Source organism: Bubalus kerabau, chromosome 9 (assembly GCF_029407905.1).
Source record: "Bubalus kerabau isolate K-KA32 ecotype Philippines breed swamp buffalo chromosome 9, PCC_UOA_SB_1v2, whole genome shotgun sequence".
NCBI lineage: Eukaryota > Metazoa > Chordata > Mammalia > Artiodactyla > Bovidae > Bubalus > Bubalus kerabau.
The window spans coordinates 22336053-22342052 of record NC_073632.1 but is presented as its reverse complement, the minus strand read 5'-3'; positions in this window follow the sequence as shown (position 1 = coordinate 22342052).

The following is a 6000-nucleotide window of genomic DNA, read 5'->3' as shown; positions in this document are numbered from 1 at the left end:
TAGTATATATACATGTATAAAAATGTGCTTTATATTTTTTATATTCACAACAATATTTGCAATTTCCTATGTGTCAAGTACTCTGCTAAGACTTTTTGTGAATCATCTATTTCAGTTTTGACAATAATCATGAGAGGTTAGTATTTCCATTTTGTGGAAGACAGAACTGAGGTGCAGAAATGTTAACTTATCCAAAGTTACAGAACTAATATTGGTGCAAAGCTAGACTTTGAACCAGCCAAATATTATGCTCTTGTACCTCTTTAATGAGGACTGCTTAATTTCAAATTTTAGTTTATTAAAAATTTTTTATTTATTTATTTTAGTTGGAGGATAATTACCATATTTTGATGGTTTTTGCCACACATCAACATGAATCGGCCACAGGTATACATGTGTCCCCCCCATTTTGAACTCCCCCACACCTCCCTCCCCACCCTATTCTTCTGGGTTGTCCCAGAGCACTGGCTTTGGGTGCTCTTTTTCATGCATCAAACTTACACTGGTCATGTATTTTTTATATACATGTTTCAATGCTATTCTCTCAAATCATCCCACCCTCACCTTCTCCCACTGAGTCCAAAAGTCTGTTCTTTACATCTATATCTCCTTGGCACCCTGCATGTAGAATCATCAGTACCATCCTTCTAAATTCCATACATATGCGTTCAATTCAGTTGCTCAGTCATGTCTGACTCTTGGAGATCCCATGAACTGCAGCACACCAGACTTCCCTATCCATTATCAACTCCTGGAGATTTTTCAATATATGCATTAATACACAGTATTTTTCTTTCTCTTTCTCACTTACTTCACTCTATGTAATAGGCTCCAGGTTCATCTACCTCGTTAGAACTGACTCAAATACGTTCATTTTTATAGCTGAGTAATATTCCATTTTGTAAATGTACCACAACTTCCTTATCCATTCATCTGGTGATGGACATCTAGATTGCTTCCATGTCCTGGTTATTGTAAACAGTGCTGCAATGAACATTGGAGTACATGCATCTCTTTCAACTCTTGTTTCCTCAGGATGTATGCCCAGCAGTGGGATGCTGGGTTGTATGGCAGTTCTATTCCCAGTTTTTAAAGGAATCTCCACACTGTTTTCCATGATGGCTGTACCAAATTGCATTCCCACCAACAGTGTAAGAGGGTTCCCTTTTCTCCACACCTCTCCAGCATTTGTTGTTTGTAGACTTTGATGATGGTCATTCTGAGTGACATGAGATGATACCTCATTGTGGTTTTTATTTGCATTTCTCTAATAATGAATGATGTTGAGCATCTTTTCATGTGTTTATTAGCTATCTGTATGTCTTCTTTTGGCAATAAGGAGTTCATGATCTGATCCACAGCCAAATTCAGACTTAAATTGAAGAAAGTAGGGAAAACCACCATTCAGGTATGACCTAAATCAAATTACCTATGATTATACAGTGGAAGTGAGAAATAGATTTAAGGGACTAGATCTGATAGATAAAGTGCCTGATGAACTATGTTCTGAGCTTTGTGATGTTGTACAGGAAACAGGGATCAAGACCATTCCCATGGAAAAGAAATGCAAAAAAGCAAAATGGCTGTCTGGGGAGGCCTTACAAACAGCTGTGCAAAGAAGAGAAGTGAAAAGCAAAGGAGAAAAGGAAAGATATAAGCATCTGAATGCAAAGTTCCGAAGAACAGCAAGAAGAGATAAGTAAGCCTTCCTCAGTGATCAATGCAAAGAAATAGAAGAAAAAAACAGAATGGGAAAGACTAGAGATCTCTTCAAGAAAATCAGAGATACTAGAACATTTCATGCAAAGATGGGCTCGATAAAGGACAGAAATGGTATGGACCTAACAGAAGCAGAAGATATTAAGAAGAGGTGGCAAGAATACAAAGAAGAACTGTACAAAAAAGATCTTCATGACCAAGATAATCATCATGGCATGATCACTCACTTAGAACCAGACATCCTGGAATGTGAACTCAAGTGGGCCTTAGAAAGCATCACTATGAACAAAGCTAGTGGAGGTGATGGCATTCCAGTTGAGCTATTTCAAATCCAGAAAGATGATGCTGTGAAAGTGCTGCACTCAATATGCCAGCAAATTTGGAAAACTCAGCAGTGGCCACAGGACTGGAAAAGGTCAGTTTTCATTCCAATCCCAAAGAAAGGCAATGCCAAAGAATGCTCAGACTACTGCACAATTGCAGTCATCTCACACGCTAGTAAGGTAATGCTCAAAATTCTCCAAGCCAGGCTTCAGCAATACATGAACTGTGAACTTCCAGATGTTCAAGTTGGTTTTAGCAAAGGCAGAGGAACCAGAGATCAAATTGCCAACATCTGCTGGATCATGTGAAAAAGCAAGAGAGTTCCAGAAAAACATCTATTTCTGCTTTATTGACTATGCCAAAGCCTTTGACTGTGTGGATCACAATAAACTGTGGAAAATTCTTCAAGAGATGGGAATACCAGACCACCTGACCTGCCTCTTCAGAAACCTATATGCAGGTCAGGAAGCAACAGTTAGAACTGGACACGGAACAACAGACTGGTTCCAAATAGGGGAAGGAGTACATCAAAGCTGTATATTGTCACCCTGCTTATTTAACTTATATGCGGAGTATATCATGAGAAACGCTGGGCTGGAAGAAGCACAAGCTGGAATCTAGATTTCCGGGAGAAATATCAATAACTTCAGATACGTAGATGACACCACCCTTATGGCAGAAAGTGAAGAGGAACTAAAAAGCCCTCTTGATGAAAGTGAAAGTGGAGAGTGAAAAAGTTGGCTTAAAGTTCAACATTCAGAAAACTAAGATCATGGCGTCCGGTCCCATCACTTCATGGGAAATAGATGGGGAAATAGTGGAAACAGTGTCAGACTTTATTTTTTGGGGCTCCAAAATCACTGCAGATGGTGATTGCACCATGAGATTAAAAGACACTTACTCCTTGGAAGGAAAGCTATGACCAACCTAGATAGCATATTGAAAAGCAGAGACATTACTTTGTCAACAAAAGTCCGTCTAGTCAAGGCTATGGTTTTTCCTGTGGTCATGTATGGATGTGAGAGTTGGACTGTGAAGAAAGCTGAGTGCTGAAGAATTAATGCTTTTGAACTGTTGGTTGGAGAAGGCTCTTGAGAGTCCCTTGGACTGCAAGGAGGTCCAACCAGTCCATCCTAAAGGAGATCAGTCCTGGGTGTTCTTTGCAAGGACTGATGCTAAAGCTGAAACTCCAGTACTTTGGCCACCTTATGCAAAGAGTTGACTCATTGGAAAAGACTCTGATGCTGGGAGGGATTGGGGGCAGGAGGAGAAGGGGACGACAGAGGATGAGATGGCTGGATGGCATCACCGACTCGATGGACGTGAGTTTGAGTGAACTCTGGGTGATGGTGATGGACAGGGAGGCCTGGCGTGCTGCGATTCATGGGATCACAAAGAGTCGGACACGACTGAGCAACCGAACTGAACTGATGTCTTCTTTGGCGAAATGTCTGTTTAGGTCTTTTTCCCACTTTTTGATTAGGTTGTTCGTTTTTCTGGCATTGAGCTGCATGGGCTGCTTGTATGTTTTGGAGAGTAATTCTTTGTCAGTTGTTTAGTTTGCTATTATTTTCTCCCATTCTGAGGGGTTTCTATTTTTTGTTAGACATATAAGCAGAATATAATACACTGATATTCAGAAATTATTTCAAAATTTATAAACAATATTAAAATTGGTCTGAAAGTTAAATACATTTTCAGTTCAGTTCAGTTCAGTCACTCAGTCGTGTCCAACTCCTTGTGACCCCATGAATTGCAGGACGCCAGGCCTCCCTGTCCATCACCAAATCCCGGAGTCTACCCAAACTCATGTCCATCGAGTCGGTCATGCCATCCAGCCATCTCATCCTCTGTCGTTCCTTTCTCTTCCTGCCCCCAATCCCTCGCAGCATCAGGGTCTTTTCCAATGAGTCAACTCTTCGCATGAGGTGGCCAAAGAATTGGAGTTTCAGCTTTAGCATCAGTCCTTCCAAAGAATACCCAGGACTGATCTCCTTCAGAATGGACTGGTTGGATCTCCTTGCAATCCAAGGGACTCTCAAGAGTCTTTGCAAACACCACAGTTCAAAATCATCAATTCTTCGGTGTCAGCCTTCTTCACAGTCCAACTCTCACATCCATACATGACCACAGGAAAAACCATAGCCTTGACTAGACGGACCTTTGTTGGCAAAGTAATGTCTCTGCTTTTGAATATGCTATCTAGGTTGGTCATAACTGTCCTTACAAGGAGTAAGTGTCTTTTAATTTCATGGCTGCAGTCACCATACAACCATCCACACATAATTTTCCTGTGTGTTTTACTCCCTTTTAGCCTTCATGCAAAAAATATTTTTCCACAACTATTATCAATATTGTGTTCTTATCAATAATGATTAAATCATAATGTCTTTAATGTTTCATTTTCATAATTAACATCTTCAATAGCTGCATAGTGTTTTATCAAGACAACAGTTCAGTCAGTCATTACTTGTGAGACATTTTGATCTTTCCCCACCCTCTGATTTTTCTGTATGATTTAGTGTTACTTTTAATGTAACAAGACAAAACAAAGTCCCTGAATCATTCACATTATTTGTCGGTTTTGAACTCAGTATTTCTTTAATGAATTGCATCTGGGATTCTAGGTATAGAGGACAGCTGTCCTTTGGAAAGGCTACTTAGTATTTTCTGGTGTTTTAAAGCCTGAGGGAGGTTGCACACCTGCGATTCTTTCTCAGGGACATGGTACAGCCTGTTCAAGCAAACATCTCCATGGGACATTATCTCAGACATCCTTTACATTTGGAAATGGACAAGGGAGAGATGGAGCAATGCCCAAGTCCCACAGAAGAGAAACCCATCTCTAAGGGATCAGTCCCAGCTTGAAACAAGTCACACTGTATCAGCTGCTCTACTACAGTGGATTCCATGTCGGGTGAGGTGTTTTCTGTTGTCTTCCTCTTCTGGTTATCTTTTTAGTTATTTATACTCATTGCTATTAGTAAAAGGCTATCCCTCTTTTATTTCACTCAAAATATACCTATTATGCCTATGTAATTTCTGGATCTGAAGAACATTTTCCTCCTAATTGAATCCACCTGCACTAAAATCCAGTACTCTTGCCTGGAAAATCCAATAGACGGAGGAGCCTGGTGGGCTGCAGTCTATGGGGTCGCCAAGAGTCAGACACGACTGAGCGACTTTGCTTTCACTTTTCACTTTCATGCCTTGGAGAAGGAAATGGCAGCCCACTCCAGCATTCTTGCCTGGAGAATCCCAGGGATGGGGGAGCCTGGTGGGCTGCCGTCTATGGGGTCGCACAGAGTCGGACACGACTGAAGCGACTTAGCAGTAGCAGTAGCAGCACTAAAATCACAAGTTTTATTCTTACTCCCTTCATTATTATAGGTTTTTACAGAATATGGGATATTCATAATCACTTCATTCACTGAACTTCTTCCCCTGAGGTTATGGGATCCATATAGAAATGGCTTTGCTACAGGACATTTTGCCATCTAACTTTTAGCTACCGAACAATGCCACCTTACCTACTTTTGGATCATACTCAGACATAAAAGTTTATTGAGGGTTTAAAAAATTATTTTTTCCAGACTGAGGCATACACTGAATTCAGTATTATAATTTATCACAACAGTGCAGAGCCTGATTTTAAAATGGTTCATTTTTCCAGAGTACCCTGAAAGATTACGCTTTATGATCTTTCTTGGACAGCCAAGTATAGCTTGCCTCCATTTGCAATCTTAGGGGAAATGATCATTGAACAAACTTCCTATTTTTAAATGGAAACAACAAACAAAAAAACAGCAATAGCTCTCCAAAGACTCCTTTAAGAAAGGCAAAAATTATGGAACTTGAATAGTTTCTGAATTATTTGGCCTCAAATCTATTTATGTTAGGAACCCACTATTTTCCTTGAGTCCCCAAACTTTCATTTTAAGACCTATAATCATGCTA